This window comes from Acipenser ruthenus, chromosome 13, assembly GCF_902713425.1.
Source record: "Acipenser ruthenus chromosome 13, fAciRut3.2 maternal haplotype, whole genome shotgun sequence".
Lineage (NCBI taxonomy): Eukaryota > Metazoa > Chordata > Actinopteri > Acipenseriformes > Acipenseridae > Acipenser > Acipenser ruthenus.
The window spans coordinates 14,781,362-14,801,361 of NC_081201.1; the positions used below are offsets into that span (position 1 = coordinate 14,781,362).

The window sequence follows — 20,000 nt, forward strand, 5'->3', positions numbered from 1 at the left end:
AATGGAAGGAGTGTCGTGGGGAGATACCCCTGATGGCGTGACTGATACGACGGAGCAGATTTTGGTTCAGGGAAAAGGAAAAGGAAGGGGAAAGGGGAGGAAGAGGAACAAAGAAGTGGAGCATGAGACAGCGTCTGTTGGTTTAGAGGGGACTCCAAAGAAGATAGTGGGCGTGCAGCGCATGGGCTTAGAGGCGGTTTCTTCCCAGCAGTTATGTTTAGTGGAGTCAGGGACTGCAGAGGAGGTATCTGGGTCGGTTTCTTCATCATCTTCCATGATACCGGACACTGGTTTGGAGGAAGAGGTGCTGCAGTCGGCAGTTTTATGTCTTTCACCGGTGAGTCCAGGTCCTTATGACTCAGGCATGGGGTTACCAGAGGAACAAAATGAGAGGAGTTATGTGGATACAGAAGGTATGGGCCCTTTCTAGGGATAGACTTTTTGGGACTAATGGTTTGAGGGGTTTTTTGTGGTTTTCTCACTTGTGAATGATGGTTTATTTTTTTTGCTTTTCATATCTTTTTTAGTGCATTATGTCTTTATCTTTTATTTCTATGAATGTAAGAGGTTTGAGGGGTTATAATAAGAGAGTTTCTGTGTTTCTTTATTTAAATTCTTTGTCATTTTCTTTTTGTTTTTTGCAAGAGGTTCATTTAAGGGATGCTTCTGATATTGCTTTGTACACAAAAGACTGGGGGGGAGGGGAGTCAAGGTGGAGTGTGGGGGGGGTGCATTCATCTGGGGTAGGGGTGTTATTAAAGGACAAGGAGATGGAGGTAGTGCAATGCATTTCAGTACTGCCAGGGCGCATTCTGTGTGTGGATGTGAACTGGAGAGGTCAAAAGCTGAGACTGATTAATGTATATGCACCTACTGATTTGGTTTCTAGAAAGGACTGTTTTGTTGCCATAAAGGATCTCCTTGTGACAAATAGACATATAGTTTTGGGAGGGGATTTTAATGTATCATTAGATAAGGGGAATGTGCACGATTATACGGTGGGGGTGTTAAAAGGTATTATAGTACTTTTTAGTTTAGTGGATAGTTTTAAAAAATGTAATCCAGGGTTGGAAGGGATCACATGGAGAAATTCAAGGGGGGCAAAAAGTAGATTAGATTATTTTTTTGTTTCAAATGTGTTGTCTGTTAGTTTTTGCAATACATCTCCGTTATGGTTTTCAGATCACGATAGTTTAAAAGGTATTATTAGTTTCACAACACCGGTGTTTGGTGGCGGGTTTTGGAAATTTAATTGTGAGGTATTGGAAGATAAAACGTTTAGGGAGCTTTTTGTGTTTCATTTTAAGGGATGGGTTGAAATGTTGTGTTATTGTGATTCTGTTCTAGTTTGGTGGGAGGGGGTAAAGGGAAAAATTAAGATACTTACTCAACAATTCTGCAGGAATAGAAGGAGGAAGGAGCAGAGAGCGGTTTTGGGGTTACAGAAGGATTTGGAGGGGGTGTATATAAGGGGAAACACAGGGGGTAATTTTGATTTTGAAAAGGCAAGGGAACTTAAGGATAAGATGAGGGTGGTGTGGGAAAAAAGGGCGAGTAATTTTTTGTTTAGGTGTAAGGGGGATTTTTTAGAAAAACATGAGACATGTAGTTCATATTTTTTTAAACAGGTGAAGGGTGAACAAAAAAAGAGGGTGATCAGGGGTTTAAAGGGGAAAGATGGGATCACGGTGGTGGATACAGAGGGCATGCTAGACTGTGCTAGTAATTTTTATAAAGAATTATTTTCAGAAAAAGAGGTTAATGAGGAGGTTGCGGCCTCTTTTTTGGATAAAGTGCATGTCAGGCTGTCTGATGAGGTGAGAGAGAGTTTGGAGAGACCGGTCACTGTTGCTGAGTTGAAAAGTGCGCTTAATAAAATGGCAGATAGGAAAGTGCCAGGGGGAGATGGTCTCCCTAAAGAATTTTATGTTACTTTTTGGGAGGTAATTGGGCCAGTATTATTAATGGTGGTCGGAGAAGTTTTTCGTACAGGGAGTTTGTCAAAATCTATGAGGAATGGTGTGATTTCTTTATTGTTTAAAAAAGGGGATGAGATGGACCTGAGGAACTGGAGGCCAGTCACTCTGGGGAGGGGGTCCCTCTTGCGAGGCGACCATCTCCTCAGGGACTAAAGTAATAGTTCCTTCAACTGCCCAGATTTGCTGCTTACGTTGTTTCTTTTCCGTAGAGAGAGACAACCCGGACGTCCAGAGGCTTCTCCCACCCCAATCGGAGGAGCCAGCTGAAGGATGGCGTTCCGGCCAACCCAGGAGACCAGGAGGCACAATGCGGTGCGCTTCACAAGAAACAAGCAAGATGAAACGGAACCAGGACTGACGAGACTGGAGTTCAGCCGGACCATTCTTCAGAGGGGTATGGGTTTTTCCCCTTCTGACTTGAATTGTTTGGTGAAATTGCCAGGGCTTAAGGAAGTGTTTGAGGTCAGTTTTAGGAACCCCCAAAAGTTACAAGAAATGTGGTCCTTTTGGGGGGAGAATAAATATCTCGCTCCATACAAAGAATTTTGTGTGGATGCACTGACAGACAGAGAAATGAAAGTTGTTACTGTCCAATTTTTCAATGAGGCTGTTAGCGACTATGATATTACAACATGGCTTAACCGCTATGGGAGGGTGTCATCAGAAGGGAGGAAAATTACAGACGAAGATGGGGTTTGGACAGGAGCCAGAAAGTGGCTGGTACGCCTTAATGTTGATCCATCGGGCATTGGAGGCGTCCGCCACATTCCAAACTCCATAGTGTTAGGGCCCAACAGAGGGCTGGTATTCTATAATGGGATGCCAAAACTCTGCAGGAAATGTGGGGAATTAGGACACCTGGCGGCCGCATGTACTGTAGTTAAGTGCAGGAACTGCGGCGCCCCCCACGAGACCAGCCACTGCAGAGAAGAGAGGCAGTGCAATTTGTGTGGAAAGAAGGGGCACCTGTTTAAGGACTGCCCCTCTTCCTATGCCAACATGGCCAGAGCCAGCAAGGCAAACATGAACAAGCCTAGGCCTGAGCAGGAAGAGGGAGCAACTAACAAAGATCAGTCCACATCACCACCAACAGTATCCAAGACCCAGACTCCAGCACCACCATCATCACCAGCACCCCCCTCACCCCACCGCCCCCGAGACATGTCCCGTTTTACGAGGACCCCTTCCCCCAGCCCAGAGAGAGAGTACAACAGCTACTCCACTAGCTCCTCCAGTAGCTCCTCTGATGCAGAACACGAGGCAGGGAGGGAGCCCGGACCCAGCAGCGGCCCCCCCCTGAGTAGGGCCCTCTCAGCGCCAGCACTCCCCCTCGGCTCTCGTTATGACGCCATAAGGATTGAGTCCGTGGGGGAGGAAAGCGAAAGCGACAGTGAAAGTGAGAGTGAGAAGGAGGGGAAGGGAGTGAAGAACCAGCAGAGGGTGGGGAAAAGAAAGGGTAGAGACGAGGGGGGGAAAAGAAAGAAGATCAGGATCAAAGACAGCAAGTTGCAGGTGGCCCCCATAGATCCAAAACCAGCTAATGTCCACACAAAGTCCCCAGTCTTGCCCTCGCAGGCAGAGACGGAGGCGAGTGGGACGGCTACACTGCCGCCTAGTGGGCAGGTAGCAGCCAGCCAGGGCATCCCCAGCCAGCCTTCCCAGTCGTTGGCACAAACCCTAGCACACCTCGCAGAAGAGGTGTTCACTAATGCACCGAGGGAGAGGTCGGGGTCAACACCTTCCCTGACCAGCAGTACCTCGGTAGCAATGACCCTCTTCAAGCGAAGGGCCTCCCTTCAAAGCATCCTTGACCCCCTCCCTTGTATGGGCAAAACCAGGGGCCCCCTAGAGGTCCTCCTAGATACAGCACTGGAGGACATGGGAATACCCCTGGACGCGGTAAGCCAGAAGTCTGCTAACAGCTCCAATTCAACAGACGGTAACAGCCAAAGAATGCTGTCTGTCATAACCCCCCCCCAGGACAAAGCTGACCCACACGTTCCGAGGGGCCCTGAGCAAGTTCCACCAGACTTACCTTGTGGGGAGTTGAATAGCCCCAACAACTCTACGTACTGTGCATATAAAGACGGTGCCTTCTTGGACGAGGCAGCAGTGAGTACCTTCTCAGGGGTGATGGGAGTTGCAAATAAGCCCAAGCCCCCTCGAAGCAAGCGTAGAGCTAAGAGTAGGAAGAGTGTCCCGACCTCCCAATCATAGTCGCTATGGGGTGGACGCAGCGACTCCTTTTCTTGTTAGCTACCCTGATGGCCCTGATATGTGTGTCTGTTAATGTCAGGAGCATCAGGGAGACACAAAAAAGATTTGATGTACTAAACTATCTAGCTAACTTGAAAGCAGATCTCATCTTTCTGCAGGAGTGTGGTATTTCGTCGAGCCCTGATTATAGGGACCTGAAGGAGAGTTGGACCCTGGGGGACTCCTTCTGGTCGGGCTCCAACATAGCCAGAGCCGACGGAGTAGGTATCCTGTTTAAAAACCCATTTATTACCTCCCGCAGCAGCAGGGAGGTAGAACCTGGTAGAATTCTGAGCGTGGATGTGACATACAACAACACTCCCCTCAGACTGGTCAATGTCTACGCACCCACTAACCAAAACGAAAGAGTTCAATTTTTTCCACAGCTGCGTCCACTCCTGCTGGGGAACGTACCCGTCATCGTGTCAGGTGACTTCAATTGTGCTCTGAGGGACGTAGACCGGAGCAGGCCACGCAACGACCGCTCTAGTAGAGTTTTGTCCTCCGTAATATCTGATTTCTCCCTGTGTGATGCAGGTAAGGACCTGGTGCCTCCCTTTACCTGGGTGAGCTCATCTGGGACCTCCTTCTCCCGTATAGATCTCGTCCTGCATACCAGCTCCCTTACGAAGACGGCAGTAGACACCCAGGCCGTCTTCTTCTCTGACCATAGGCTCCTGCAGGTAACATTGCAGGTCCCTCAGACCTCCCAGATGGGGTCAGGGGTTTGGAAATTAAACACTTCCTTACTCGATGACCCCTCCATAGCTGCAGCCTATAAGAGCAGGCTTGTTGAGTGGACCACTTTGCGTGACCTATTCAACTCCCCTATAGAGTGGTGGGAGATGGTCAAAATGAGAACTAAGGGTTATTTCATAGCAGCAGGCAAGAGGAAAGCAAAAGAAAGGAGGGCCAAATATAAATACCTGAATGCTGCCCTCCAGCGTCTGAGCCTGCTTCAGCTTCGGGGGTTCCCTGTAAGCGACGAGATAGCCCAGACCAAGCTAGATCTTTCAGTGCTTTGTAGGGAGGAACAACGAAAGGTCATGCACAATGCAAAAGTGCAAAAAATGGAGGAAGACGAAAAGTGTACTCGCTTCTTCTTCCAGAAAACGAGGGAGAAGCGGCACTTGATGTCCTCCATGCTCGACAGCAGGGGGAGGATAGTAGAGGATAGTGAGGGAGTGAAAAAAGTGGTAGAGAACTTCTATAGGGACCTGTATAACATCAAAGCTACAGATGACACCCTGATAGAGTGGTTCCTGAGCCAGTTGGAGCCTGACTCAGTGCGGGACGAGGAGGAGGAGGAGAAGGACCCAGAACTCACGCTGGAGGAGCTCACCCAGGCGGTTAAGACCATGAACACCGGTAAGACGCCAGGTCCAGATGGCATCCCGGGTGAGTATTACCATCTTTTTTGGGACACGCTAAAAGTCCATTTAGCGGAGGTCTACAGAGCGGTCTACAGGGAGAAGCGGTTGGGCCCTTCTATGCGGGAGAGTGTAATTACTCTCCTTCATAAGAAAGGGGAAGTTAAAGATCTACGGAATTGGCGCCCAATCAGCCTCCTTTGCGTGGATTACAAGATACTAGCCAAAGCTCTGATGCTCCGGCTACAAGTACACCTCCCTTTGGTCATTGGCCCTGACCAGGCTTGTGGCGTCCCAGGGAGGTCCATCACGGATATTTTAATGTTAACAAGGGACATTCTGGCTTATTCTAGAGAACGGAACCATCCCCTCTGCCTGTTCAACCTTGACCAGGAGAAGGCGTTCGATAGGGTAAGCCATGAATATATGTACAAAGTGATGGACCAGATGAAATTCGCTCCTGGACTTAGGGAGTGGGTTAAAACCATATATACAAACATTAGTACCCGAGTCTTGGTGAACAGGCACCTGACTGGTAAAATATCTATCCAGTCAGGGGTCAGACAGGGTTGCCCACTATCCCCACTGCTATATGTCATGTGCATTGAACCCCTCCTGCAGGCAATTCGTAGGGATACCAATATAACTGGTTTCCAGCTGCCTGGATCCAACGGGGTCCAGGTCAAAACAACAGCATATATGGACGATGTGTCACTCATTTGCACCAACACATCGTCGGTACCTCGGATTAGTAATATCCTTGAGAAGTACTGCACGGCGACCGGGGCAGTGATTAATAAGTCCAAGAGCGAAGTCTACGTGTCTAAAAATTGGCAGGTAGATAGGGAACTGTCGGACATGTACCCTGTCAAAAAGGACAAAATCAAGATTCTGGGCCTCATTTTCGAGAACAATAGCTCGGGGGCCCAGAGCTGGACGGCGGCCATTAACCAGGTCCGTAAAAAGATTGGCGGATGGAGCACAAGATCCTTAACAATGACGGGTAGAGTATTAATAACCAAGTCTATACTGTTCCCCATCCTCTCTTATGTAGGAAAAATCTTTCCCCCAGACAGGACCACCAAAAAAGTGGTGGACCGCATTATCCACCGCTTTATCTGGGGCAGCAAGATGGAGAGGGTAAAGCGAGCCACTCTGAGTAAAGCCGACAAGAAGGGAGGTAAGGGGGTCCCGGACGTTGTGCAGCTCACCCGAGTGCAGGGGCTCACGCAAACTATCAAGAACATCCAGGCCCTGGACAGGAAGGTATGTTACATGAATCGTTTCTATTTTGCCACCTGTCTCAGGGCCTTGGGCCTCTGCACTATTGATAACACCGTGCCGTACTCCTGGGACCCCCCATTGTATTATAGAACCTTAAGGGACACTATATATAAATTGGGCTTAGATAAAGCAAAATTGGCCTCCTGGGAATACAAGGCTGTAACTAAATATCTTGCCGGTTCCCAGGAAATTGAAAAAGTAGCTACTTTCTCCCTCACCCAAAGCCAAAAAATCTGGGAGAATGTGTCTCACAGCTGCCTCAGTAATGTCCAGAAGGATATAGCATGGAACACCGTCCACAGTGCACTCCCCACTCGAGCGTTCATGTTCAGGAGGGGACTAGCCCAAGTAGAAACATGCCCCTATGCAAAGTGCCGCAAGAGAGAAACACCAGCCCATATCTTCTGGGAGTGTGATGTGGCTGGCAGTGTCTGGCTCTCTGTCTCTGTCTTCCTAAACAGGTTTGCTGACACGGCCAAGATGACCGCTGAGACTGTGCTCTATGGGCCTGCGGGAGGAATCACTACCAGCACAGCTAAGTGCGTTTGGCGTGTCATCAATGTTGTCAAGCAGATCCTGTGGGAAGGCCGTAACGTCTGTGTCTATCACAAGCAGGAGCTAGACACTATCACCACGACCAGAAGGGCACAAACTCTTATCAAGGACTTTGTAATTCTGGACATCCGGACCCTCGGGAAGGACAAGGCCTGCGCGGAGTGGAGGATCGCCGGACTTCAGGACGTGAAGATGGAATAAAGGAAAAAACTGGAACCGCTAGCTCCTAGGAGCGGGACTACGGGGCACCGCTAAGCCTTTTATTTATTTTGTCTCAACGGTGCCCTGGTTTTATGTAGTCTTTTGTTTCAGTTTTATGGACTTTTATTTGATTTACGTTGAATGTTTTATTTGATTTTGTTTTGTTTTGTTTTATGTATCTTTAAGATTTTTAATGTAAACTATTAAAAGTTACATTTTAAGTGTTTTAAAATTTTAGAATTTTAACTCACTGTTTTATACACTGTCCCTTTTCCCCTGTCCCTGTTTTAGATCTAGTTTTATGTCCACTTTTGAACCTTTTAGAGAGCACTCCCCGGCCCTCACAAGCACTGGTTTTTTATAGATGGTTCTTTTTTTCCAGTCACTTTTAAAGCAGCACAGGTTTTTTTCATGTTGATTTTAATCTGTGTCTGTTTTAACCATGTATAAAGCACAATTGTCTTGGTGTTTTTAAATGTGTTTTAAATGCTTTTAAAACAAAATGTATGTCTGTATGCATGAATGTCATCTTTAAAAGAAATGTAAAATGAATGAAAAAACGAATGGGTGTAAATGTAAAAAAATGTAAAATCTCAATAAAAGAGTATTTTACTAAAGATCGGGCATTGGAGGCGTCCGCCACATTCCAAACTCCATAGTGTTAGGGCCCAACAGAGGGCTGGTATTCTATAATGGGATGCCAAAACTCTGCAGGAAATGTGGGGAATTAGGACACCTGGCGGCCGCATGTACTGTAGTCAAGTGCAGGAACTGCGGCGCCCCCCACGAGACCAGCCACTGCAGAGAAGAGAGGCAGTGCAATTTGTGTGGAAAGAAGGGGCACCTGTTTAAGGACTGCCCCTCTTCCTATGCCAACATGGCCAGAGCCAGCAAGGCAAATACGAACAAGCCTAGGCCTGAGCAGGAAGAGGGAGCAAGTAACAAAGATCAGTCCACATCACCACCAACAGTATCCAAGACCCAGACTCCAGCACCACCATCATCACCAGCACCCCCCTCACCCCCCCGCCCTCGAGACATGTCCCGTTTTACGAGGACCCCTTCCCCCAGCCCAGAGAGAGAGTACAACAGCTACTCCACTAGCTCCTCCAGTAGCTCCTCTGATGCAGAACACGAGGCAGGGAGGGAGCCCGGACCCAGCAGCGGCCCCCCCCTGAGTAGGGCCCTCTCAGCGCCAGCACTCCCCCTCGGCTCTCGTTATGACGCCATAAGGATTGAGTCCGTGGGGGAGGAAAGCGAAAGCGACAGTGAAAGTGAGAGTGAGAAGGAGGGGAAGGGAGTGAAGAACCAGCAGAGGGTGGGGAAAAGAAAGGGTAGAGACGAGGGGGGGAAAAGAAAGAAGATCAGGATCAAAGACAGCAAGTTGCAGGTGGCCCCCATAGATCCAAAACCAGCTAATGTCCACACAAAGTCCCCAGTCTTGCCCTCGCAGGCAGAGACGGAGGCGAGTGGGACGGCTACACTGCCGCCTAGTGGGCAGGTAGCAGCCAGCCAGGGCATCCCCAGCCAGCCTTCCCAGTCGTTGGCACAAACCCTAGCACACCTCGCAGAAGAGGTGTTCACTAATGCACCGAGGGAGAGGTCGGGGTCAACACCTTCCCTGACCAGCAGTACCTCGGTAGCAATGACCCTCTTCAAGCGAAGGGCCTCCCTTCAAAGCATCCTTGACCCCCTCCCTTGTATGGGCAAAACCAGGGGCCCCACGGATATTTTAATGTTAACAAGGGACATTCTGGCTTATTCTAGAGAACGGAACCATCCCCTCTGCCTGTTCAACCTTGACCAGGAGAAGGCGTTCGATAGGGTAAGCCATGAATATATGTACAAAGTGATGGACCAGATGAAATTCGCTCCTGGACTTAGGGAGTGGGTTAAAACCATATATACAAACATTAGTACCCGAGTCTTGGTGAACAGGCACCTGACTGGTAAAATATCTATCCAGTCAGGGGTCAGACAGGGTTGCCCACTATCCCCACTGCTATATGTCGTGTGCATCGAACCCCTCCTGCAGGCAATTCGTAGGGATACCAATATAACTGGTTTCCAGTTGCCTGGATCCAACGGGGTCCAGGTCAAAACAACAGCATATATGGACGATGTGTCACTCATTTGCACCAACACATCGTCGGTACCTCGGATTAGTAATATCCTTGAGAAGTACTGCACGGCGACCGGGGCAGTGATTAATAAGTCCAAGAGCGAAGTCTACGTGTCTAAAAATTGGCAGGTAGATAGGGAACTGTCGGACATGTACCCTGTCAAAAAGGACAAAATCAAGATTCTGGGCCTCATTTTCGAGAACAATAGCTCGGGGGCCCAGAGCTGGACGGCGGCCATTAACCAGGTCCGTAAAAAGATTGGCGGATGGAGCACAAGATCCTTAACAATGACGGGTAGAGTATTAATAACCAAGTCTATACTGTTCCCCATCCTCTCTTATGTAGGAAAAATCTTTCCCCCAGACAGGACCACCAAAAAAGTGGTGGACCGCATTATCCACCGCTTTATCTGGGGCAGCAAGATGGAGAGGGTAAAGCGAGCCACTCTGAGTAAAGCCGACAAGAAGGGAGGTAAGGGGGTCCCGGACGTTGTGCAGCTCACCCGAGTGCAGGGGCTCACGCAAACTATCAAGAACATCCAGGCCCTGGACAGGAAGGTATGTTACATGAATCGTTTCTATTTTGCCACCTGTCTCAGGGCCTTGGGCCTCTGCACTATTGATAACACCGTGCCGTACTCCTGGGACCCCCCATTGTATTATAGAACCTTAAGGGACACTATATATAAATTGGGCTTAGATAAAGCAAAATTGGCCTCCTGGGAATACAAGGCTGTAACTAAATATCTTGCCGGTTCCCAGGAAATTGAAAAAGTAGCTACTTTCTCCCTCACCCAAAGCCAAAAAATCTGGGAGAATGTGTCTCACAGCTGCCTCAGTAATGTCCAGAAGGATATAGCATGGAACACCGTCCACAGTGCACTCCCCACTCGAGCGTTCATGTTCAGGAGGGGACTAGCCCAAGTAGAAACATGCCCCTATGCAAAGTGCCGCAAGAGAGAAACACCAGCCCATATCTTCTGGGAGTGTGATGTGGCTGGCAGTGTCTGGCTCTCTGTCTCTGTCTTCCTAAACAGGTTTGCTGACACGGCCAAGATGACCGCTGAGACTGTGCTCTATGGGCCTGCGGGAGGAATCACTACCAGCACAGCTAAGTGCGTTTGGCGTGTCATCAATGTTGTCAAGCAGATCCTGTGGGAAGGCCGTAACGTCTGTGTCTATCACAAGCAGGAGCTAGACACTATCACCACGACCAGAAGGGCACAAACTCTTATCAAGGACTTTGTAATTCTGGACATCCGGACCCTCGGGAAGGACAAGGCCTGCGCGGAGTGGAGGATCGCCGGACTTCAGGACGTGAAGATGGAATAAGGGAAAAAACTGGAACCGCTAGCTCCTAGGAGCGGGACTACGGGGCACCGCTAAGCCTTTTATTTATTTTGTCATGCCAGCATTCCGCCCTTTTTAGCTGGCATGACCGTTTTTGAACGGTGCCCTGGTTTTATGTAGTCTTTTTGTTTCAGTTTTATGGACTTTTATTTGATTTATGTTGAATGTTTTATTTGATTTTGTTTTGTTTTGTTTTATGTATCTTTAAGATTTTTAATGTAAACTATTAAAAGTTACATTTTAAGTGTTTTAAAATTTTAGAATTTTAACTCACTGTTCCACACACTGTCCCTTTTCCCCTGTCCCTGTTTTAGTAATATAGTTTTATGTTCACTTTTGAACTTTTAGAGAGCACTCCCCGGCCCTCACAAGCACTGGTTTTTATAGATGGTTCTTTTTTTCCAGTCACTTTTAAAACAGCACAGGTTTTTTTCATGTTGATTTTAATCTGTGTCTGTTTTAACCATGTACAAAGCACAATTGTCTTGGTGTTTTTAAATGTATTTTAAATGCTTTTAAAACAAAATGTATGTCTGTATGCATGAATGTCATCTTTAAAAGAAATGTAAAATGAATGAAAAAACGAATGGGTGTAAATGTAAAAAAAAAATGTAAAATCTCAATAAAAGAGTATTTTACTAAAGATTTCCGTGGAGAGGAGCATTTATGAGTTCAATGCAATTTTTGGCTAGCCCTGCCCCTCGGGGTGGGGCTCGACATGGGTTTAAAAGCAGAACGAGCACAGCGGCGCCGGCCGTGTTAATAATTAGAGCCTGGCACCTTTTTTTTTCTTTTTCTTTTTTTTTTCTTTTTCCCATTTTTCCCCTCAGTCCAAGAAGCGAGTACCCCGGCAGCTCCGGCGGGCGGCCGCGCCCGGGGCGTTTGGTCAAAACCATTGTGGGCATCGCTTCTCGGCCTCTTGGCTCAGATCAAGTGTAGTATCTGTTCTTATCAGTTTAATATCTGATACGTCCCCCATAGGGGGACCCGTCTATATTAAATTGATTTTTGGAAGCAGGAGATGGAACCGGGGCTTGCTCCGTCCACTCCACGCATCGACCCGGTATTGCAGTACCTCCGGGAACGGTGCACAAGAAAGGTCAAAAAAGAGAGAGACAGACAGGCAGGCAGGCAGGCAGGCAGGCAGGCAGACAGAGAGACAGAGAGACAGAGAGAGCGCTAGCCAGCCTCTCCCTCTCCCTTTTTCTGGGTTGTATTTTTTCCCGCTCTTTTTGTTGTTTTTTTTTTTTTTTTTTTTTTTTTTTTTTTGTTTGTTTGTTTGTTTGTTCCAAATAAGGAAGGCAGGCCTGCCTAACTGATGGACAGTCTGCTCTGCTCACGCAGCAGGCCAGTGTACCCAGAAGGCCTTGCGCTCGTGGGAGGAGGAGGACGAGCGCAGCGGTAAAGCAGAAACGGAGCTGTTTAGTGGGGCAAGGAGCCCTCGCTTTCAAGGCGGCAGCAGCAGCAAAGCGCCCCTTTGCCGGGACCGAACGGCACTTGCGTTTTGGGAAGAGTTCCCTGTTTTGTTTGGTTTTGTTTGGCCTTGCCGCCGGGTAGAGGAGAAGGCCTTTGGGCCGGCCGGAAGGGCTGGGCTACCAGTAAAACCACACTCTGGCTTCTCTTCAGTTCGAATAAATCTTTCTAAGACTAATGCTTAGAGGGTAGTGGCATTGCCCGCTCCCTCCGAGGGTCTGTGAGAGGTTTGTTCGGGTGAGGAGGAACAGAATTTTTTTTTATTTTTGACTGGCTTTCTTCAGCTCGGCAACTTTTTGGAAGACTAATGCTCAGTCTGGTTTTGGCTTGCCCAATCCAGGCCGAGGGTCTTTCAGGATTTTGTTGACTGTTGAGAGCAGTTTTTTCTTTTTCAGGCGGTTCCAGTTTTTTTCTTTTTCAGGCTTTTCCAGACGTTCCTGGAGTTAGAGAGAAGGAGGACCTACCATCCAGACGACCTTTGAGGACCCTTTGATGACCTAGACGACCTCATCCCCAGCCCTTGATTGCAATCGAGATCCAGACCGAGAGAGCAGCAGGCGCCCAGCAGAGGGCGCCATCTGGGAGGAGCAGAGGGCGGCCCCGGACCCCGAGGAGGCGTCACAGCCACGATTCTTCCTACGTGGTCTTGGTGCCAAGCAGCGCCCCCTACTCCGCCAGGGAAGGACACCGTTCACCTGGGGAGGGGGTCCCTCTTGCGAGGCGACCATCTCCTCAGGGACTAAAGTAATAGTTCCTTCAACTGCCCAGATTTGCTGCTTACGTTGTTTCTTTTCCGTAGAGAGAGACAACCCGGACGTCCAGAGGCTTCTCCCACCCCAATCGGAGGAGCCAGCTGAAGGATGGCGTTCCGGCCAACCCAGGAGACTAGGAGGCACAATGCGGTGCGCTTCACAAGGACCCAGCAAGAGGAAACGGAACCAGGACTGACGAGACTGGAGTTCAGCCGGACCATTCTTCAGAGGGGTATGGGTTTTTCCCCTTCTGACTTGAATTGTTTGGTGAAATTGCCAGGGCTTAAGGAAGTGTTTGAGGTCAGTTTTAGGAACCCCCAAAAGTTACAAGAAATGTGGTCCTTTTGGGGGGAGAATAAATATCTCGCTCCATACAAAGAATTTTGTGTGGATGCACTGACAGACAGAGAAATGAAAGTTGTTACTGTCCAATTTTTCAATGAGGCTGTTAGCGACTATGATATTACAACATGGCTTAACCGCTATGGGAGGGTGTCATCAGAAGGGAGGAAAATTACAGATGAAGATGGGGTTTGGACAGGAGCCAGAAAGTGGCTGGTACGCCTTAATGTTGATCCATCGGGCATTGGAGGCGTCCGCCACATTCCAAACTCCATAGTGTTAGGGCCCAACAGAGGGCTGGTATTCTATAATGGGATGCCAAAACTCTGCAGGAAATGTGGGGAATTAGGACACCTGGCGGCCGCATGTACTGTAGTCAAGTGCAGGAACTGCGGCGCCCCCCACGAGACCAGCCACTGCAGAGAAGAGAGGCAGTGCAATTTGTGTGGAAAGAAGGGGCACCTGTTTAAGGACTGCCCCTCTTCCTATGCCAACATGGCCAGAGCCAGCAAGGCAAATACGAACAAGCCTAGGCCTGAGCAGGAAGAGGGAGCAAGTAACAAAGATCAGTCCACATCACCACCAACAGTATCCAAGACCCAGACTCCAGCACCACCATCATCACCAGCACCCCCCTCACCCCCCCGCCCCCGAGACATGTCCCGTTTTACGAGGACCCCTTCCCCCAGCCCAGAGAGAGAGTACAACAGCTACTCCACTAGCTCCTCCAGTAGCTCCTCTGATGCAGAACACGAGGCAGGGAGGGAGCCCGGACCCAGCAGCGGCCCCCCCCTGAGTAGGGCCCTCTCAGCGCCAGCACTCCCCCTCGGCTCTCGTTATGACGCCATAAGGATTGAGTCCGTGGGGGAGGAAAGCGAAAGCGACAGTGAAAGTGAGAGTGAGAAGGAGGGGAAGGGAGTGAAGAACCAGCAGAGGGTGGGGAAAAGAAAGGGTAGAGACGAGGGGGGGAAAAGAAAGAAGATCAGGATCAAAGACAGCAAGTTGCAGGTGGCCCCCATAGATCCAAAACCAGCTAATGTCCACACAAAGTCCCCAGTCTTGCCCTCGCAGGCAGAGACGGAGGCGAGTGGGACGGCTACACTGCCGCCTAGTGGGCAGGTAGCAGCCAGCCAGGGCATCCCCAGCCAGCCTTCCCAGTCGTTGGCACAAACCCTAGCACACCTCGCAGAAGAGGTGTTCACTAATGCACCGAGGGAGAGGTCGGGGTCAACACCTTCCCTGACCAGCAGTACCTCGGTAGCAATGACCCTCTTCAAGCGAAGGGCCTCCCTTCAAAGCATCCTTGACCCCCTCCCTTGTATGGGCAAAACCAGGGGCCCCCTAGAGGTCCTCCTAGATACAGCACTGGAGGACATGGGAATACCCCTGGACGCGGTAAGCCAGAAGTCTGCTAACAGCTCCAACTCAACAGACGGTAACAGCCAAAGAATGCTGTCTGTCATAACCCCCCCCCAGGACAAAGCTGACCCACACGTTCCGAGGGGCCCTGAGCAAGTTCCACCAGACTTACCTTGTGGGGAGTTGAATAGCCCCAACAACTCCACGTACTGTGCATATAAAGACGGTGCCTTCTTGGACGAGGCAGCAGTGAGTACCTTCTCAGGGGTGATGGGAGTTGCAAATAAGCCCAAGCCCCCTCGAAGCAAGCGTAGAGCTAAGAGTAGGAAGAGTGTCCCGACCTCCCAATCATAGTCGCTATGGGGTGGACGCAGCGACTCCTTTTCTTGTTAGCTACCCTGATGGCCCTGATATGTGTGTCTGTTAATGTCAGGAGCATCAGGGAGACACAAAAAAGATTTGATGTACTAAACTATCTAGCTAACTTGAAAGCAGATCTCATCTTTCTGCAGGAGTGTGGTATTTCGTCGAGCCCTGATTATAGGGACCTGAAGGAGAGTTGGACCCTGGGGGACTCCTTCTGGTCGGGCTCCAACATAGCCAGAGCCGACGGAGTAGGTATCCTGTTTAAAAACCCATTTATTACCTCCCGCAGCAGCAGGGAGGTAGAACCTGGTAGAATTCTGAGCGTGGATGTGACATACAACAACACTCCCCTCAGACTGGTCAATGTCTACGCACCCACTAACCAAAACGAAAGAGTTCAATTTTTTCCACAGCTGCGTCCACTCCTGCTGGGGAACGTACCCGTCATCGTGTCAGGTGACTTCAATTGTGCTCTGAGGGAGGTAGACCGGAGCAGGCCACGCAACGACCGCTCTAGTAGAGTTTTGTCCTCCGTAATATTTGATTTCTCCCTGTGTGATGCAGGTAAGGACCTGGTGCCTCCCTTTACCTGGGTGAGCTCATCTGGGACCTCCTTCTCCCGTATAGATCTCGTCCTGCATACCAGCTCCCTTACGAAGACGGCAGTAGACACCCAGGCCGTCTTCTTCTCCGACCATAGGCTCCTGCAGGTAACATTGCAGGTCCCTCAGACCTCCCAGATGGGGTCAGGGGTCTGGAAATTAAACACCTCCTTACTCGATGACCCCTCCATAGCTGCAGCCTATAAGAGCAGGCTTGTTGAGTGGACCACTTTGCGTGACCTATTCAACTCCCCTATAGAGTGGTGGGAGATGGTCAAAATGAGAACTAAGGGTTATTTCATAGCAGCAGGCAAGAGGAAAGCAAAAGAAAGGAGGGCCAAATATAAATACCTGAATGCTGCCCTCCAGCGTCTGAGCCTGCTTCAGCTTCGGGGGTTCCCTGTAAGCGACGAGATAGCCCAGACCAAGCTAGATCTTTCAGTGCTTTGTAGGGAGGAACAACGAAAGGTCATGCACAATGCAAAAGTGCAAAAAATGGAGGAAGACGAAAAGTGTACTCGCTTCTTCTTCCAGAAAACGAGGGAGAAGCGGCACTTGATGTCCTCCATGCTCGACAGCAGGGGGAGGATAGTAGAGGATAGTGAGGGAGTGAAAAAAGTGGTAGAGAACTTCTATAGGGACCTGTATAACATCAAAGCTACAGATGACACCCTGATAGAGTGGTTCCTGAGCCAGTTGGAGCCTGACTCAGTGCGGGACGAGGAGGAGGAGGAGAAGGACCCAGAACTCACGCTGGAGGAGCTCACCCAGGCGGTTAAGACCATGAACACCGGTAAGACGCCAGGTCCAGATGGCATCCCGGGTGAGTATTACCATCTTTTTTGGGACACGCTAAAAGTCCATTTAGCGGAGGTCTACAGAGCGGTCTACAGGGAGAAGCGGTTGGGCCCTTCTATGCGGGAGAGTGTAATTACTCTCCTTCATAAGAAAGGGGAAGTTAAAGATCTACGGAATTGGCGCCCAATCAGCCTCCTTTGCGTGGATTACAAGATACTAGCCAAAGCTCTGATGCTCCGGCTACAAGTACACCTCCCTTTGGTCATTGGCCCCGACCAGGCTTGTGGCGTCCCAGGGAGGTCCATCACGGATATTTTAATGTTAACAAGGGACATTCTGGCTTATTCTAGAGAACGGAACCATCCCCTCTGCCTGTTCAACCTTGACCAGGAGAAGGCGTTCGATAGGGTAAGCCATGAATATATGTACAAAGTGATGGACCAGATGAAATTCGCTCCTGGACTTAGGGAGTGGGTTAAAACCATATATACAAACATTAGTACCCGAGTCTTGGTGAACAGGCACCTGACTGGTAAAATATCTATCCAGTCAGGGGTCAGACAGGGTTGCCCACTATCCCCACTGCTATATGTCGTGTGCATTGAACCCCTCCTGCAGGCAATTCGTAGGGATACCAATATAACTGGTTTCCAGCTGCCTGGATCCAACGGGGTCCAGGTCAAAACAACAGCATATATGGACGATGTGTCACTCATTTGCACCAACACATCGTCGGTACCTCGGATTAGTAATATCCTTGAGAAGTACTGCACGGCGACCGGGGCAGTGATTAATAAGTCCAAGAGCGAAGTCTACGTGTCTAAAAATTGGCAGGTAGATAGGGAACTGTCGGACATGTACCCTGTCAAAAAGGACAAAATCAAGATTCTGGGCCTCATTTTCGAGAACAATAGCTCGGGGGCCCAGAGCTGGACGGCGGCCATTAACCAGGTCCGTAAAAAGATTGGCGGATGGAGCACAAGATCCTTAACAATGACGGGTAGAGTATTAATAACCAAGTCTATACTGTTCCCCATCCTCTCTTATGTAGGAAAAATCTTTCCCCCAGACAGGACCACCAAAAAAGTGGTGGACCGCATTATCCACCGCTTTATCTGGGGCAGCAAGATGGAGAGGGTAAAGCGAGCCACCCTGAGTAAAGCCGACAAGAAGGGAGGTAAGGGGGTCCCGGACGTTGTGCAGCTCACCCGAGTGCAGGGGCTCACGCAAACTATCAAGAACATCCAGGCCCTGGACAGGAAGGTATGTTACATGAATCGTTTCTATTTTGCCACCTGTCTCAGGGCCTTGGGCCTCTGCACTATTGATAACACCGTGCCGTACTCCTGGGACCCCCCATTGTATTATAGAACCTTAAGGGACACTATATATAAATTGGGCTTAGATAAAGCAAAATTGGCCTCCTGGGAATACAAGGCTGTAACTAAATATCTTGCCGGTTCCCAGGAAATTGAAAAAGTAGCTACTTTCTCCCTCACCCAAAGCCAAAAAATCTGGGAGAATGTGTCTCACAGCTGCCTCAGTAATGTCCAGAAGGATATAGCATGGAACACCGTCCACAGTGCACTCCCCACTCGAGCGTTCATGTTCAGGAGGGGACTAGCCCAAGTAGAAACATGCCCCTATGCAAAGTGCCGCAAGAGAGAAACACCAGCCCATATCTTCTGGGAGTGTGATGTGGCTGGCAGTGTCTGGCTCTCTGTCTCTGTCTTCCTAAACAGGTTTGCTGACACGGCCAAGATGACCGCTGAGACTGTGCTCTATGGGCCTGCGGGAGGAATCGATACCAGCACAGCTAAGTGCGTTTGGCGTGTCATCAATGTTGTCAAGCAGATCCTGTGGGAAGGCCGTAACGTCTGTGTCTATCACAAGCAGGAGCTAGACACTATCACCACGACCAGAAGGGCACAAACTCTTATCAAGGACTTTGTAATTCTGGACATCCGGACCCTCGGGAAGGACAAGGCCTGCGCGGAGTGGAGGATCGCCGGACTTCAGGACGTGAAGATGGAATAAAGGAAAAAACTGGAACCGCTAGCTCCTAGGAGCGGGACTACGGGGCACCGCTAAGCCTTTTATTTATTTTGTCATGCCAGCATTCCGCCCTTTTTAGCTGGCATGACCGTTTTTGAACGGTGCCCTGGTTTTATGTAGTCTTTTTGTTTCAGTTTTATGGACTTTTATTTGATTTATGTTGAATGTTTTATTTGATTTTGTTTTGTTTTGTTTTATGTATCTTTAAGATTTTTAATGTAAACTATTAAAAGTTACATTTTAAGTGTTTTAAAATTTTAGAATTTTAACTCACTGTTCCACACACTGTCCCTTTTCCCCTGTCCCTGTTTTAGTAATATAGTTTTATGTTCACTTTTGAACTTTTAGAGAGCACTCCCCGGCCCTCACAAGCACTGGTTTTTTATAGATGGTTCTTTTTTTCCAGTCACTTTTAAAACAGCACAGGTTTTTTCATGTTGATTTTAATCTGTGTCTGTTTTAACCATGTACAAAGCACAATTGTCTTGGTGTTTTTAAATGTGTTTTAAATGCTTTTAAAACAAAATGTATGTCTGTATGCATGAATGTCATCTTTAAAAGAAATGTAAAATGAATGAAAAAACGAATGGGTGTAAATGTAAAAAAAATGTAAAATCTCAATAAAAGAGTATTTTACTAAAGATTTCCGTGGAGAGGAGCATTTATGAGTTCAATGCAATTTTTGGCTAGCCCTGCCCCTCGGGGTGGGGCTCGACATGGGTTTAAAAGCAGAACGAGCACAGCGGCGCCGGCCGTGTTAATAATTAGAGCCTGGCACCTTTTTTTTTCTTTTTCTTTTTTTTTTCTTTTTCCCATTTTTCCCCTCAGTCCAAGAAGCGAGTACCCCGGCAGCTCCGGCGGGCGGCCGCGCCCGGGGCGTTTGGTCAAAACCATTGTGGGCATCGCTTCTCGGCCTCTTGGCTCAGATCAAGTGTAGTATCTGTTCTTATCAGTTTAATATCTGATACGTCCCCCATAGGGGGACCCGTCTATATTAAATTGATTTTTGGAAGCAGGAGATGGAACCGGGGCTTGCTCCGTCCACTCCACGCATCGACCCGGTATTGCAGTACCTCCGGGAACGGTGCACAAGAAAGGTCAAAAAAGAGAGAGACAGACAGGCAGGCAGGCAGGCA

The 20,000-nt window shown here is 48.9% G+C and overlaps 2 non-coding genes across 2 annotated transcripts; both read left to right on the top strand.

The window, feature by feature from the left end:
- Positions 1-12,020: 12,020 nt before the first annotated feature.
- On the top strand, positions 12,021-12,214 carry LOC131697021 (U2 spliceosomal RNA). Its single transcript, XR_009306903.1, has one exon. It is a non-coding gene; the product is annotated as a U2 spliceosomal RNA (small nuclear RNA).
- Positions 12,215-19,765: 7,551 nt separating this feature from the next.
- LOC131697022 (U2 spliceosomal RNA) lies at positions 19,766-19,959 on the top strand. The gene has a single exon (XR_009306904.1). It is a non-coding gene; the product is annotated as a U2 spliceosomal RNA (small nuclear RNA).
- The last annotated feature ends 41 nt before the right edge of the window (positions 19,960-20,000 follow it).